The sequence below is a fragment of the Mus musculus genome, chromosome 6, assembly GCF_000001635.26.
Source record: "Mus musculus strain C57BL/6J chromosome 6, GRCm38.p6 C57BL/6J".
In the NCBI taxonomy this organism is placed as follows: Eukaryota; Metazoa; Chordata; class Mammalia; order Rodentia; family Muridae; genus Mus; species Mus musculus.
In genome coordinates, this window is record NC_000072.6 from 119,695,838 (window position 1) to 119,713,245 (window position 17,408).

The 17,408-nt window shown below is 38.0% G+C and overlaps 1 protein-coding gene across 20 annotated transcripts in view; it reads right to left on the bottom strand.

Moving 5' to 3' along the window:
• Erc1 (ELKS/RAB6-interacting/CAST family member 1) overlaps window positions 1-17,408 on the bottom strand; it is a 277,389-nt gene that overhangs the window by 125,042 nt on the left and 134,939 nt on the right. The gene's annotated exons all lie outside the window — the stretch shown is intronic.

The following is a 17,408-nucleotide window of genomic DNA, read 5'->3' on the forward strand; positions in this document are numbered from 1 at the left end:
ATAATAGCCAGAAGCTGGAAAGAACCCAGATGCCCCTCAACAGAGGAATGGATACAGAAAATGTGGTACATCTACACAATGGAATACTACTCAGCTATTAAAAAGAATGAATTTATGAAATTCCTATGCAAATGGATGGACCTGGAGGGCATCATCCTGAGTGAGGTAACACATTCACAAAGGAACTCACACAATATGTACTCACTGATAAGTGGATATTAGCCCCAAACCTAGGATACCCAAGATATAAGATACAATTTGCTAAACACATGAAACTCAAGAAGAATGAAGACTGAAGTGTGGACACTATGCCCCTCCTTAGAATTGGGAACAAAACACCCATGGAAGGAGTTACAAAAACAAAGTTTGGAGCTGAGATGAAAGGATGGACCATGTAGAGACTGCCATATCCAGGGATCCACCCCATAATCAGCATCCAAACGCTGACACCATTACATATACTAGCAAGATTTTATCGAAAGGACCCAGATGTAGCTGTCTCTTGTGAGACTAGGCCGGGGCCTAGCAAACACAGAAGTGGATGCTCATAGTCAGCTAATGGATAGATCACAGGGCTCCCAATGGAGGAGCTAGAGAAAGTACCCAAGGAGCTAAAGGGATCTGCAACCCTATAGGTGGAACAACATTATGAACTAACCAGTACCCCGGAGCTCTTGTCTCTAGCTGCATATGTATCAAAAGATGGCCTAGTCGGCCATCACTGGAAAGAAAGGCCCATTGGACACGCAAACTTTATATGCCCCAGTACAGGGGAACGCCAGGGCCAAAAAGGGGGAGTGGGTGGGTAGGGGATTGGGGGTGGGTGGATATGGGGGACTTTTGGTATAGCATTGGAAATGTAAATGTAAATGAGGTAAATACCTAATAAAAATGGAAAAAAAAAAAAGAAAGTTAAAAAAAGAAAAAAAAAAAAAACAAAAAAAGATTTCCTCACCATTATCTTTAATCATTGTGTAACGGTGGCACCTTCCACAAGCTTAAAAGTGTCATTGGAAGCACTCAGGCTAATGGATCAGGCCCCATTTTTCTTTTTTTCTTTTTTCCCTTTTTTCTTTTTGTTTTTCTTTGTTCATTAAACTAATAAAATTTATTTAAAAAAAAAAGTGAAAACTATAGCAATGAAAGCATATTATTACCAAGACACGATCTCACAGGTAAGCATGGAGCACTGACTGCTGAAGTTTGTATTACACTACTGCTCATCTTGCTAATAACTGTTCTTTTTAGAAGTGGAGGAGGGTAGGTAGAGAGAGGGACTCATTCAGTCATTCCTACATGAACCAATTTTTGTGCTAAAACTGAGAGCTGTTTGGAGACAGAGCTACAGTAAACATACCAGAGCTATTTACAGGCTTCTTCCAGTGAGAGCCTCACACACCAGGTGCTAAATGCCAAGATAAACATCTGTGTGCCTACATTAACACACACACACACACACACACACACACACACACACCCCCCTTCCTAAGAGCTCAAGCTGACCCTTGCCCTAATGGGGTCCTCACACTACTGGGTAGATCTCCCTGGAGCACGTTTGCAAATTTTACAGGGATATATATTAACCTCAAATTTCCGGAAACCGCCAATAGAGTTAATTCTATTCATTTAATTCATGCAAAACTTTTCTAAAACAGAGTAATTATGTTAGGTGGAGATTCTTATGTTAAGCACAAAATCACTGGTGGCCACACCCCATGTGCAGGTGTTCTAACACACAAGAGCAGGGACAGGTCACTAGCATGTGCTGCCATAGCTAGACAGATTCAAAAGTCTCCCTAGCTTCCTGTGTTGCAGCATCCCTAGACATCAAATGGATCGGTTTCTTACCCGCCCTAAAGAGCTTACATACACACAGCGAGCATGTAGAAAGCATCAAGTCTTCCTCTCTACACGACATGGCTACATATACCCCTTTGCAGCTAAACACATTTTGCTAAGTCTTTTACAGAACTGCAAAATACAGAAAGATACATAATAAATATACACCTTGAAAAATGTGATCCAAGTCAATGTACCCTGTTAGCATGTAGATTAATAAACAGAATATAGTCAGCAACTCAGAAATTGCTTCTATATCACTATGCAGATGAAAAGTATTCTACCATTCTGTTTTTCCATACTTGACTATCTCAACTGTTTTGACTTTGCGAATGGAATTATACAGCATACAATTATCTGGATTTTTCACTGAAATCCATCCTTGCTGATCATATAATTATACTTCTGTAAATTTCAAAATTACATATTCTTCTTTGAGAAAACACTAACACTTATTTTATGATGCTTTAAAAGAAAATATTCAAATTGAGTTGAACTTAATAAACATGATATTTCTTCTGTATGGCACATTTTGTGCCCTTTGTATTATTCTGTCTACATCAAAGTCCTAGAATACTAGATGAACACTGTCTTTATAAACTCTTGAATTTTCATGTATAGATTTATAAAACACATGCTGCAATAGTCCAAATTAAATTTTTATAAGTATATGTATCTAATTTACTTCACAGCACAAAAAATTAAGTTCATGTTTTAAAAAAAAAATCCCAATATACTTTTAGGCAAGATAAGGAATAACTACATAGAGTTGGAAAAACAAGTGCCTCACTGCATACAACTACTTTCAAATTTCAGAAACAAGCAATGTAAAATATTTTGTCTTTATAAAAATCCAAGTGCCTATGTCACTTTCCAGAATTAACAGCAAAACAGATATTTATCCCTCACCCATGGTTCTGCTTCTTGCAATTTCACTTACCTATCATCTAAAAACAGCAAATAGAAAATTCCAAAAATAAACAATTTCTAACATTTTAATTGTACAGCAGTCTAAGGAGTATGATGAAATCTGCTCCTCTATCATGAATTATCATGATAATCAAGAATAATCAAGAATTATTGCTTGTCGATTATTTGTGTGTGCTGTCTGCCTGCAGATTCTTCAGTAGCGACCTCAGGGATGGAACCCTGACTTGCTCTTATAGTGCTTGTGCTCAAATAGTGTTTCTTTTTCTTCGTAATGGCCCTAACATGCAAAGTGATGTTGACAATGAGAAGGTTCAAGGGCTTTCTTTAAATAAAAGGGTATAATAAGATGTGCTAAGAAAGAGGCCATATCTACATAACTTCTAATGCAGTATGCCATTCTAATGATTTTATTATTGTTATTCTCTTACTGTGCCTAATTCATACACTAAATTTTACTATATATATCTAGTATGGTTTGCAGTTTCAGGCATCCATTGGAGACAAATTAAGAATCCCCCACATGTAGTAGAAAACCTTCATACCTATCCCTAAACAGCTTAAGTGGAGTTATTTCATTGCATCCCCTACATCCCTGAAAAGTAATCCACATTCTTAATCTGTATTATTTCTTGTTGCACCCACCAAGGAAAACACAACATGGTCGGATTCTTCTCAACAGCTTTACTGCAGGTACGCCTCAATGCTACCAGAACCCCGGGCACCCAGGGAGGACTCCTTATATACACCCCAGCACTGGGGAGGGCTATGTGTCCTCCTGGGATTGGTCAGTCTGCCGGCACCTTAATTTGCATGCACCGCTCGGGAGGGGTTGGCACCAGATTTGGGCTAGCACCTGTGCAATGGTGTTGTTTACAGAGATGGTGTACCTGAGACCAGCACCATCTTTTAGGCGCCGGCTGCCTACAATTTCTTTCCTGCCTGCCTCCTTTTTCTGAGACAGTTTGACGGTGGACTGAAAAAAAAAAAAATCACAACTTAACTAAGACTGTGCTTGAACTCCTAATCTTCCTGCCTCTACCACTCATGGGCTGGTGTTATAGAGCACCATGCCCACTACATTTTTTCTTTCTTTCCTTCTTTTCTTTTCTCTTTTCTTCCTTCCTTTTTTCCTCCCTTCCTTCCTTTCTATCTTTCTCTCTTTTCCCCCATTTCTTTTGTTTTTAAAGATAAGGTCCAGCTGGTCTTGAATTCATAGATCCACCTGTCTCTGCCTCCTTTTATGACATATCTGTGTACATGCACAGACATACACGCACGCATGCGCGCGCATACACACACACAAACCTATCATATAGGTTCTGGGAAATGAACAGTTGTCAGGCTTGACAGTGATCTCTTTTACCTGCTAAGCCATTTTGCCAACCTACCTACATTTTTAAAAAAGATGAATGTATTTCAAAGTAAATCACTGTCTACTTTTACAGTTCATAAATGTGAATAATTAGAATCTTCTGGCTTGTTTCATCCATATGCTTTTTATTTTTCTCTTTTTCCAAAAGGGAAACCATGAGTTTATATCCTAAGATCAAGAATGAAATAACTGTGCATTACAGCACATGAGCTAGAAGCGGAGACAACCAAGAAGCATGTTGCTGTAGTTTGCACTAACATGACAGGCTCCTTTTCACTGAGGGCTCGGAGTGGAGGAACCTGATTCCAAATTTGGAGTGAGAAATGGACAAATGTTCTTTGCTGCTAAAAAGCAAGCAAAATAAGGATTGCTGTAAAAGAAAACCCAAGGCCTAAAACCAAGAGATGCTAAGAGGGAAGAGGAGAGGGATGGAACAGAGTAAAATTATAGAGAAAAGAGAACTTAGCTGGAAAATCAAACATAAAGACTGAGACATCTCAAAATTGGTCTTCATTAAAGAATGCAAGGTAGTATCTTAACATACTATTATCAAAGAATGTAATATACCATGTTAGTAGAATACAAGCCAGAATAATATCCCAGTAGATGATTCTATATTAGTATGTTATATAATTATATTGTAATGTATAACATATTATTAATTATGCTATATTATATATTATAGATGATTATATATAGATAGTTGAAAAATCCCAGCATGATAATTCCTAACACTTTCAGGGTAAAAACAACATAAAATCTAAGACTAGAACTTCTTCAGTTGACAAAGACTTTTATGATAAAAACTGAATGCTTTCCCTCTAAGACTAGAGTGGCTGCTTTCATCATTCTCCTTAACACTGTAATGGAGATGACTGACAGAAACAGATTAACTTCAGGCAATACATGGCTGCTGAGAGAAGGAGACCCAGTCTTCTCCAAGGATGAGTCTCCGATAGGCATTCAGTCCCAAGCAATGAGGCCAAAAAGTATGTACACAGGGCAAGACTAAATGAACTCATCCAGGTTTTATTTATAAATATATTTATATATAAATATCTAAATAATAAATAGTAAACAATAAATTTATATAAAGATATATTCATATATTATATATACATGTATGTATAAAACCGTAATAAAGAATAAGAGATTATAAATTTGTGGGGCAACCGTTAAGAAGGACACATGCTCCACTATGTTCATAGCAGCCTTATTTATAATAGCCAGAAGCTGGAAAGAACCCAGATGCCCCTCAACAGAGGAATGGATACAAAAAATGTGGTACATTTACACAATGGAGTACTACTCAGCTATTAAAAAGAATGAATTTATGAAATTCCTAGCCAAATGGATGGACCTGGAGGGCATCATCCTGAGTGAGGTAACCCAATCACAAAAGAACTCAAATGATATGTACTCACTGATAAGTGGATATTAGCCCAGAAACTTAGTATACCCGAGATATAAGATACAATTTGCAAAACACATGAAATTGAAGAAGAACGAAGACCAAAGTGTGGACACTTGGCCCCTTCTTAGAATTGGGAACAATCACCCATGGAAGGAGTTATAGAGACAAAGTTTGGAGCTGAGACAAAAGGATAGACCATCTAGAGACTGCCATATCCAGGGATCCATCCCATAATCAGCCTCCAAACGATGACACCATTGCATACATTAGCAAGATTTTGCTGAAAGGACCCATATATAGCTGTCTCTTGTGAGACTAGGCCGGGGCCTAACAAACACAGAAGTGGATGCTCACAGTCAGCTATTGGATGGAGCACAGGGCCCCCAATGGAGGAGCTAGAGAAAGTATCCAAGGAGCTAAAGAGATCTGCAACCCTGTAGGTGCAACAACATTATGAACTAACCAGTACCCCGGAGCTCTTGACTCTAACTGCACATGTATCAAAAGATGGCCTAGGCGGCCATCACTGGAAAGAGAGGCCCATTGGACACGCAAACTTTATATGCCCCAGTACAGGGGAATGCCAGGGCCAAAAAATGGGAATGGGTGGGTAGGGAAGTGGGGGGGAGGGTATGGGGGACTTTTGGGATAGCTATACAGTAAAATTAAATGATTTAATTTAAACAGCATTAAAGAGAATGAAAAGCACAGCTATGCATTTCATGAAAGAAATGTAAATGCAAAATTATCATGGAAAAGAAAGGAAACATTGGTGACTCTTCCTTCTTAACTTCAAGGTCCACTGTAAACACAGGTGCAGGGTTAGTATGGATAGAATGGTGGACAAGTCAACCAAAGGAAGGAAGCACAGTCAGAAATGAGAGCTAACTTTTATGGTCAATGGGTTTGGAGTTCCCCTCCATCGCCCTCTTTTCCTTTATAAGATTACTGCTAAGGCAATTCACGGAAGACAAAGGTAAAGTCATCTACACTTTTAATTTTCCATGCTATGAAAGTCCTGACAATATGATACCCTCGTCCTGTACAACCTGCAACACTTTCTGGATTCACTTGGTAGTTTCCTTACACTGTAATTTAATTTGTTCCTCCATATTCAGATTCCCTGTAAACTTTAAAGCCTAAAGATTTCCAAAGACTGGGCTTTGACTTTTTGTTATTTTCGGACAGTGTCCCATCATGAGACGATCACGTAATTTCTATTGTGTCAAAAGGAGATACCTATGACTCACAGTTGCAATATAGTTTCCCAATTATCTTTTAGGAACTTCTTCCATTATCTTCTTTAAAAAATAACGTCTTTATTTTCTGAGAGAAAATATGCTACACTGTGTGAATGGACTCGAGGATACCTGAGGAAGTCAGTTCTTACATGAGTCCCAAGGATCAAACCCAGGTCATCAGACTTGGAAGCAAGCATCCTTATCACCTGAGCCATTTTCCAGTCCCATGTATGATTATCTTAATACTAATATGTGAGGATAAAGCTATTTTAATTATTTAAGGACCACCTATGTAGTTTATTTCTTGAAATCCCAAGTCTAATTTACCCCTAACTGCTTGTTTCTGTTATTTTCTTAATTTCACAGAGCTACACACAAATAAGGATTCAAATCACTTATCCCAGTTCAGCACGCATCTATTACTTTTGTCTCAGCATCTTTTGATACAGTATTGGAACATAATTTATCAAGAATATATTCTAAGATTTATGACTATGTTCGGTTTTATAAATCCTTACTTTACAAAATGTCACAGGTTATTTCCTACTTGGCATCCCTGGTAGATTGAATTAGTGGTTCCAATTATCCACTCCTCTACAGCTTCCCAACCTTCCTAATGCCTCAACCCTTTAAAATAGTTCCTCATTTTGTGGGAACTCCCAACCATAAAATTTCCATTGCTACTTCATAACTGTTTTTTTTTTTTTTGCTACTGTTATACATCGTAATGTAAATGTCTGATGTTACCCCTGTGAAGGGTTGAGAACTACTGTTCTATAGAAACCACATATAGTACCTCCACACTGCTGCCATGATCTCCTGGCTTGGAGAAGACCTTGACTTTGGCTAGGTTGTTTGAGCTGCCTTGAGCAATGGATTGTTAGCTGATGTGACACAGGCTGAGACTACTTTTGGCACTGCCAAATGAACAGTCTTCAAAGTAACTGCTGACCGCAAACCTGTCCTCAAATGAGCCATGTTCCCATTAAGGTTTCTAAGACACCAATATAAATCTCTGGACTTGAAATTTGTGGGAAAGTTTTAATTTTCATTTTTTCAGGTTTTCATTCTCATATTTAACAAGCGTTGCCAAGTACTATTTTACTTGGCATTGATAATTTACTCTAAATGTTCAAATTACTGGCAAAGACACCTATCGTTTTAATTTAACGCTGAGGGACTAGTAGTTAGAAAATACAAGCATTCTAAATCCCATCTACTGAGTACATTCCCTCCTAACAAGCTCACCAGAACCACTGTGGACGCTGTGGTTGCTCTCCTGTAAAAGCAGGGTTAGGTGTCGTGGCCTACTTGCTCGTCCTCCTTGGGCTGCTCTGGGCTGTTTCTTTCTTATTGTCAAATTAAAGCCCCAAATGCAAGCCTAAGAGTTTTCCAAGTATTACTTTTGAACCCTGCCTATTCTTATTCCTGTATTTCCCCTAGCTTCTCATTAACAAAAGTATGTATTTTAACAACACTCAACTGTTTTCCTAGTGTCTAGTGCACCATGTTGAATATGTTCTACTTGAATTCAAAACTTTAACTTCTTGAGTTTCCTGTATTAGTAAAGTACAATGTTCTTAAAGAATGCCCAATTTCCTATGCATTTGAGTGTAGGTTAATAAAGTATTTCTGCCTCTGATCATACATATATCCAAGTAAATTTATTCTTTCCTTAGATTTATTTTTTAAATAAAATAAATAACTAAATAAAACTTTAAAAGTGTGGATGACTGTTTTGCCTACATGCCTGTATGTGTAGCATGTGTGTGCCTGGTGCTTGAGGAGGCGAATGTCAGATCGCCCAGATTTGGAGTTGTGGACAGTTGTGAGCCGTCCGTCATGTGGGGGTTGGTAATCACACCTGGATCATTGCAAACGCAGCAAATGCTCAGGAATGCTGAGCCATCACTCCGGCACCTCCAAATAAGCTGTAATGAATGTTATACACAAAGCAAGAATGGTACCCAGAAACCAGGATTTCCAGCTAATCACTTGATTTGCTGTCTGCTACAAGTCAGGAAAAAAAAAAAAACCCTGAAAGTCAATTTGAATTATCCTGTTTTCTGTTTCCTTTCTGCAACCCAAAAGAACACATTCAGTTAGTGAATCTGCTATCCAGGACCAATCACTCATCAATGGCTGTTGGAAAATTTGGAGTCACTGTCCCTGAGAAATGCAAGTATGACAACTGAGGAAACAGAGAGATAAATCTTACACTAAACAATTAAGAAATTCTCCATCATTTTAAATGTGCTTTGGGTAACAGAGCCATTTTTAAAAAGCAGAAGTTTTAAGATAAACATTCAAAAATCCCTGCCAGAACTGGAATTCAAGCATATAACCTAACTGTCTACAGTAAAATTAGGGCGAAAGCTCAGGTCTGACAGTGTGTGATGCCAACAGGACCAGATGGTTTGTTTAAATCACAAGCTAATAAACTTTTATACAAAACAAAAAGGGAGCAAAGTATGACTCAACCACAGACTATTTTCCTTAAGAAAGCAAAGCAATGGGGAACCTTCCAGTCAGCATCGTTTCCCATCATCCTCTGCTCCATAGCTAAAAGCAAAGGAGACTTTGTAGTTTTCATATTGTTTATGCAGAATCATGGTAGGACCTCCTTGGAAGAATAAATCTGCTTGAAAAAGAAGAAAATGACTAGAAGAGAAGAGGAGTGGTAAAAACAAAACTGAAGCAAAAGGCAGCCCTCAAGATGGCCTAAGGCCTGCAGAGGCGCAGTGAAAAGCAGTCCCATGAAAAGCCTATTAGCTTTCTCAATGTCAACAAGATTCTAAAGTAACCTGCAGCCAGACATGGCGGTGTAAACCTTTAGTCCCAACACTCAGAGACTGAAGCAGGAGAATCTCCATGAGTTTAAGACCCTGTCTTTAAAAAAAGAGAGATTCAACATGTTGTATAATTTAGGAGGAGCTGGAGACAAGAAAAGTACACAGTTAAAGGCTGATAAACATCTGAAATATTTAGAAAAAAAAACAGACAAAAATAAAGGCACAGGCACACACACAGAGAGACTGAGAGAGAGAGAGAGAGAGAGAGAGAGAGGAGATAAAAACTCTCTCTCTCTCCCCTCCCTTCTCTGTCTCTGTCTCTCTCCTCCCTCCCTCACTACTACTTTAGGTTTCTTATAGTTGTTACTAATGGGGATTTAACTAACAGAGCTTTATGATATTATTTACACTACAAATTATTTTCCCAATATTACTTCTTGCTAATGCGAGGTGCTTCTTTGACTAATAGGAAAATATTACTTTGTTTAACTGCTCTGAAAGGCCTTGTTCCAAATCTTTCATATGTATTAGCTACTATAGCTTCACAGGAATTGTATGAAATAGGTATTACTGCTATCATTATAATTTCTATGGAAGAAAAAGGGTTAGTGGCTAAAGTTCTTTGCCAGAGGAAGCAGAGTTGACTGCCACCTGACTTGGTCTTCCCCCCAGTTAGCTTGCTCTACTAAAGTGCATTGGCACTCCCAAGAAATGCTCTCCAACAGGCTTCTACAATTAATTATACCTGTTGACTTATTCCTAGGCATATCCCCACATCCAACAAGGTATCTTTCTTCCATTATTCTCCTGCCAAAAAAAATACTTGACTCCTACCACTGAAAGATACCATGCTGTGCATCAAAGACTATCTCTATACTGTGTGCTACAGTCACCAATTACAAAACTTAACTGTAAGCCAAGAATATACTATGCAAAAGAGTACAAGATGTCATGAAAATATATAGCACAAGGTCCTGGTGTTGTCCCAGGCCCTAAGATGGGGAAGAAAAAAGCATTATAGTTGTCCCTGTGTACAACAGCAGTAACACGGGAAAACATACCCCAAAGAATTAAATTATCAGAATATCAGAAACTCCAGAACAAGGAAGTAAAGATGCTAGCGTGACAGAGAAGAAAGAATAGACAAAGAAGGATCTTGGGCTGTATTAAGAGACCCCTCTGCCATTTGAAATGTTAATGGGGGAAAGGGAGGTAACAAAGGGATCTAACAGAGGAACAAGGATTTAGAAACTTAAGACAATTATCAGAATGATGGGCAAGAAAGTGGAAGAGAATAGAGACAGAAGGGAGAGCAAGACAAATGGGCTAAGATGAAATAAAAAGAGACTGAACTACAATCAAATGGAAGTGAGAGCGTGGTGTATGAGGAACGCAAGGCAAGGAACAATGATGAGAGTGGGTGAAGGTGGAGACAGACTAGATCAAACTAGATCAAAGCAAGGTTTAGGATGCTTGAGCTGGAAAGAAAAGACACACTAGGAGCAAAAGCCAGTGGTCCAGAAACTGAGAAAACAGTTACGGATGGTTAGGACATAGATATTCTTACCAGGGCTTCAATGAAAGCCTTCAATGCTGCAGATGAATGCATGGGCCTTCACAAGTCAGGCTTCTTACAAAAATATAAGGCATGAAGGTCAACAGGAACAGGAAACATGCTGATACAGTTGTGAAGTTCAATGACTTAGAAGGCAAACACAGGAGAGATGAAAGGTATGGGAAGATTAAGTCAAGAAAGCACAACCCAATGGGATGATACCTAATAGGCAGAGCTCACAACAGAGGGCTTATTTCCAGGGAAGTTTTTCTGAGACAAACTTCACTAGTTTATCTGAAGATAGTCACTAGTCCCAGTGGATCAGGAAATCAAAATAAATCAGAGCCATTAAAGAGATTAATTTTTCATATCTGTACTCTCTGTCTAAAGGTACATGTGTGTAACTTAGGGACATCTATATGTTTTCTATTCTGTTCACTGAAATTTCTATTGAGGAAATTCCAATTGAGTTTTGACATATGCTAATGGTACCTGATACTAGCTCAGCTTTGTTAGGCTCCAGACTATCAGACATATCTATGAAGAACCCAAGAGTCACAGACAAGAGACCTAAAGAAAACACCTTTTTATAATATAACTTTGAGTCTTGGCAGACTTTTTGACTTTTTATACATTGTGCAGTTCCCCCATTAAATCAATACTGTCATATATCCTGACAAAAGAGAATTTAGTAAATGACTTAAAAAGTGAATATGCTCAACTGGGTGAAGAATTTATAAAATGCTTTTGCCATCTCTAAAGTACATCACTTGTGTAACAGCAAGGGAACTAGAAGTATGAGTGCAGCTGAGACAGGCTGGCAGGTGGCAGGATGGAACACTTGTTGGCTACACCTTCACTCTGGGGTCTTCATGGTTCTAATCTAACTAATCTTCCGTAACTGGACAAACTTTAGAAGAGATAGAAAACGTCCGTGTGAATGAAATGCTTCTTTCAAGAAATCTCAGTTTTCCTGTTTCTAAAATTTTTCAATCAAGTCAGAGGCGTAGGTAGATACACTCTGTAATCATCATTCAACACTCCCAAGTGAAGCCTGAAAAGGCAAACGCCACCAATAATACCTGGGCACATGTGTTCCCAGCAGCTATCACCCTGCTGCCAGGACTTCTGTTGCCAAGGTTGGAGAGAAGCCATAAGAAGAGAAATGTTTAATTGTGGACAATTAGAGTAAAATTTGGCAATATAGCTTCCAAACGAAAATGAAAGTAATCTGAAGTAATACCCTGCAAATTAATGTTTCAGCGGACTGGCTTTTTCTTTGCTTATGTTTGTATGACTAAGTACCTTCTATAGTCTGGTTGCTTCAGCAACAAACAGGTTCACAACGCTCAAGAAAAATTAAAAAGATTTAATTTTCTGTACTTTTGGAAGAAAAAAAATGTTAGAAATAATGTAAATACTAGGCCACAATTTCTTTCTCAAATAGCACTAACAAAGAAGCAGCAACTATTATTTTTTAATTAATATACCCCTCTTCTTTTGGTGAGGGGCACAGTATGGCATATATAGGAGTCAGGGGACTACTCGTAGGATCTTTGGAGTTGGTTCTTTCCTAATAACACATGGAATCTGGGAATTGAACTCAGATAAACGAATGTGGAAAAATAAATTAGTCATTTCACTTTACTAGAAGTTTACTTTGCCTGAAAGACAAAACATGGAACTTAATGTCTGACAACCCAAGAATGCAGAAAGGGAATTTCTAAGTATCAAGTGCATATGTACAAGCCTACACACACAGAGGCTTACATGCAGACACTACTGTCCTCCCAAAAACACACACACAGAAGCCATAATAAGGCTCAGTGTTCGAAGGGAGTCTTTATAGGTTATTTCAGTGTGAGACATGAGTGGCTTTCTTTCCTCTGAGAGAAGTTAGGGAACTTACTAAGTCACAACTAGAAAACAGAATAAGGAATAAAATTCATTCCATTTGATTTGTGATCCAATACAATTTACACTAACCCCCAGTGTATTTTTAATAGCTTATAAGGAAAAAGAAATAATTATCAAACTAAAATTTAGGATGTAACCCATACAAGAACTATCTACTGGGTAAGACAAATTATACGGTGGAGTCACATTTCTCTAGGAAAATACATTGCATTGCAAACATTCAGTACGATGTACCTAACAACAATATCAATTGCACACAGAAACCAGTAAGAAGCTGCCCCTGATTCTCAGGCCCGATCATTGTACCTTGATAACTACTGCCATGATCAGTAACAGGGTTTATTAGACTTCTCTGTGGGAGATAGCAGAATAAAACCCAAAGTGCTCAAGAACTCACTATAAACAGATTATACGTCCAATGCTGTATTCCCCAAATGCTCTCTAGTATAGTAGATTTCACACAGAAAAGACAAAAGTATAAAACATGCCTACCATGATAACAGTATGCACAGGCTCTGACACTCATCTCTAAGGCACAATTCTGGGGAGTGCCAATCTTTTCTTTTGGGTCCACTTTGGATTAATTTTTCATTGGATCACAACTTTAGAAAATATCAATGAAAAATTAAAATGCAAGCCTAAATTTGGAGTCATAAATAATTTCAGAATGTCAAGGACTATTTAAAAACATTTTGAACTTTTAAAAGCATGTTTAAAAGCAAGCATAATAACTAAAAACAAGTCTAAGTGCATACCTTAAAAAATTACTATTAGAAAGCAATGGGATTTTGAGTGTTGGTCCTGATGTGGTTGCTATCAGGCCTGCTGCAGTATCAGGCCTGCTGTAGCTATCTACTGACCCCCACTGGCAAAGTGACAGAGGGAGATACAATGACTCACTCTTGACTACTCTAAGGTTTATACTTTATTTCAAGATAAATTTTAAATGCAATAATAGAAGATAAATGTGAAGCAATCTAATGAATCCTCCTATAATACATTCAGTGAAGAAAATCCAACACACTGAAAGATTATGCCATTGGCTTAAAGATGTTTAAAGTCTACATCATGCTCAGTCTCACTACCTAACACATACTCAATTTCTGTATTTTTTACAGCACTTTCTGATTTCATTTGACAATTTCCTCCATATTCCTTTCAGAAAGTCATATCCTTTAATATTACTAATATGATAATTATTTTTAAAATCATGCTGTTCTCTTTACTTGTTAACATTACAGATGGTTGGTAGTAATAATCAATAATTTCACTGAAACTCTGAGATACACTTTCATTTAATATAAAGATGTAAATAATTATTTTGAAATTATTTACAAGATAACAAAGGCTGGGGAGTGGTGAAGCACACCTTTAATCCCAGCATTTGGGAGGAAGAGGAAGGCGGATTTCTGAGTTCAAGGCCAGCCTGGTCTACAGAGTGAGTTCCAGGACAGCCAGGACTACACAGAGAAACCCTGTCTCAAGAAAGAAGAGAAAAGAAAAAAAAAAAAAAAAAAAGAAGAGAAAAGAAAAGAAAAGGAGAGAAGAGAAAAGAGGAGAAAGAAAACTAAGAATGATTTTAAACAAAATGCAAGATAGTTTCAAATGAGTCATTTCACTTTTATTCAGAACCTTGCTTAAAGAAAAAAAATGCATGCAAGGATGGAATTTAATGTATGATAACCCAAGAATGAAGAAAGGTCCTAGGCCCTTCACGTGTATGCTTTCATATGTATTCTTCCCCATACAAAATTAATAAATGTAAAGAATTTTTAAAAACTTGAATGTAGCCTATTAAGCACACAATAAAAAAACTAGTCTTTAAAACATTAAAAACCTATTTCTAAGGCAGGAAAAGATGAGACAAATATTGAAACTCCTAATGTCAAACTTATTTACAAAGGACAGAAGTATTATCCAAAAGGAAATAAAATCAATTTACCAAAAGATTTTCATTTAATGAACACTATATTACATGACATTATAATGCTCTGAAAGTTCTGAATTCATACATACTTGTGTTTTACAAACCACTTCCTATTTCCACTGAGAACCAGCTGTTACCTGAGTCTTGCATGCTAGCTTTCCTTAGCTAAAATAGCAAGCAACAGGGGGCTAGGATGTTGAGACATATACTTTCCTACTCTTAGAGTAAAGATAATATTGATTTGTAGGTTTTATTTGTGCTTTCCAGCTATAATCTTTTAAAAATCAAGAACTAAGGAATGTAAACTACTTGAAAATAGCTATTCTAAGAATTTAAGTATATAACTGAAATTATGATATTCTGTTCAGATGAAGAGCTTTAGTAAATGCAGCATAAAAAACTAGCTGAATCAGAGAATACAATATTCTAAAATACTGCTTTGATAACTATTGCAAAATCATAGAAATATTACTATCCTCCAGGATGTTTAGTTACTAGAGTGACTGCAGTCCTCAGGCATGCAGTCAGAGGTCAGGCTGAAACTCCACTCATTCCCTCACTAATGAAATAGAATTATGTCACTTAGATGCTCACTTAATGCCACTGTTTTCCCAGGAGGTTGTCACTGCCAAAGCCATAACAGTACACAGACATACCTCCTGCGCCCAGGGAGTTCATATTCTACTAGAGAAATTAGTGGGTGTATTTTCAAGTAATATACCTATTATACATTACATAAATAGCTAAGAATAACAGGTTACAAAACAGAGGTAAGTGAAAGGAAATATTCAAAAGCTCTATAAAGACACATGCCTCAGACCTGAAAGGTCACAGAAGTTCTAGAGAAGTAGGCTACATCCTACTGTTACAAATAGGGATGCTGCTTCAAGTAGAGAGATCTAGTACTCTAAGAAATGAAACTATTCTGTACTGTTCTACGAGAGGACCAGTGAGTACAAAGGCTCGTTTTTCTGCCCAGATGTGCTGTTTAGATGATTAAACAATAGGGTGAACAAAGCACTTATCTCGGGAGTTGGCAGACAAAAGATAACCGGTAACTGTCAGTACCTTGTTTTAAGATTAAGCTGTACATTTTGTAAATCATATTTCAAGTAATGAATCACATATCTAGGGAGTAAATAAAGTTTAGTTCATAGAGGTGGAATATGATCTTACTAACATGCACGTCAGGCTAGCTGGACAAAAGTTGCAGGTGGAAGGCATTAACACAAAGTCAAAGAGAAGAGGGCGGGGCTGGGATGCTCAGAGCACCTGCAGTGCTAGCCTAGGGATCTGAGCTTCACCACAAGAACTGGGGTGCAAAACAAAGCTGGGAGGAGTCAGACGATCTGAATGCTGGGGCTCACTAGACAGTAACCCTAACTAAGTCAGACGCTTCTAAGAGATGGCATCAAGTCAAAATTAATAAAGAGACAATGCCATTAATTATGAATAAAGTGATCAGTCAAAAAGTTAGGACAATTATAAACTTATATGCTCCAGGCATTGATATAGCCAATCTTATAAATACTGTCAGACACTCAGGGACACAACAGCACTAAAGACTATGACTGAGCTACCACAGCTATAAATGGACTCTATGAGGTACCTACTATAGTATATATGCCCTGAAGTGGGCACTTCTTTTACAGTTTGATTTCCTTAGTTCCCAGTAACAGCAGCTTCTCAGGAGGGAGGCTAGCCCATGGGATTCCTACATCTATGCCACTGAACTTACCTAGTGTCTTGGACTAGGTGTGTGGCCATTTGACATGTGCTAAGTCACCTGAGAAGAGTAACCCTCAACAGAAAATCAGTCCAATTTGCATTTCCTTATTTGATATTGAAGGCCCCAGCCACCTGGGCATTTGAACCTGGGGTGCTATATATAACAAAGCAGGCTGAGCAAGCCAGCTGAATGGAAGCTAGTAAGCAGCACTCCTCCAGGCCCCTGCATGGAGGGGCCTCCTGCCTCCAGATCCCTACCCCATCTGAGTTCCTGACCTGCAGTCCCTCACTGATGGACTGGGATGCAAACGGAAATAAACCCTTTCTTACCCAAGCTACTTTTAGTTATTGTGTTTTATCATAGAAATTGAAACCTAAGACACCTAGATAGTATTTATCATTCTCTCACATAAACAAGGGCTACAAGGAATAGGGTGCTACAAAAATTAAGTATTATGGTATCTGTGGTAGGTGGATTTAAAACCTCAAGTCAAATTTTCAAGCTGTAAACCAAGATTACGGCGTTCATTTACTAAAACTGTTCCTTCAATTTACAGCTCCCATCTTCACTTATTCTTCATCTAATAGAGTCAAAAGCAAGCATACAGAGACCTGGGAGAGAAGTGGAAGCAAGTGAAACAAAGGCCATGGCCAGCAATAGCAGAACCTCTCAAGGGCCGTGTGGCAGTGGAG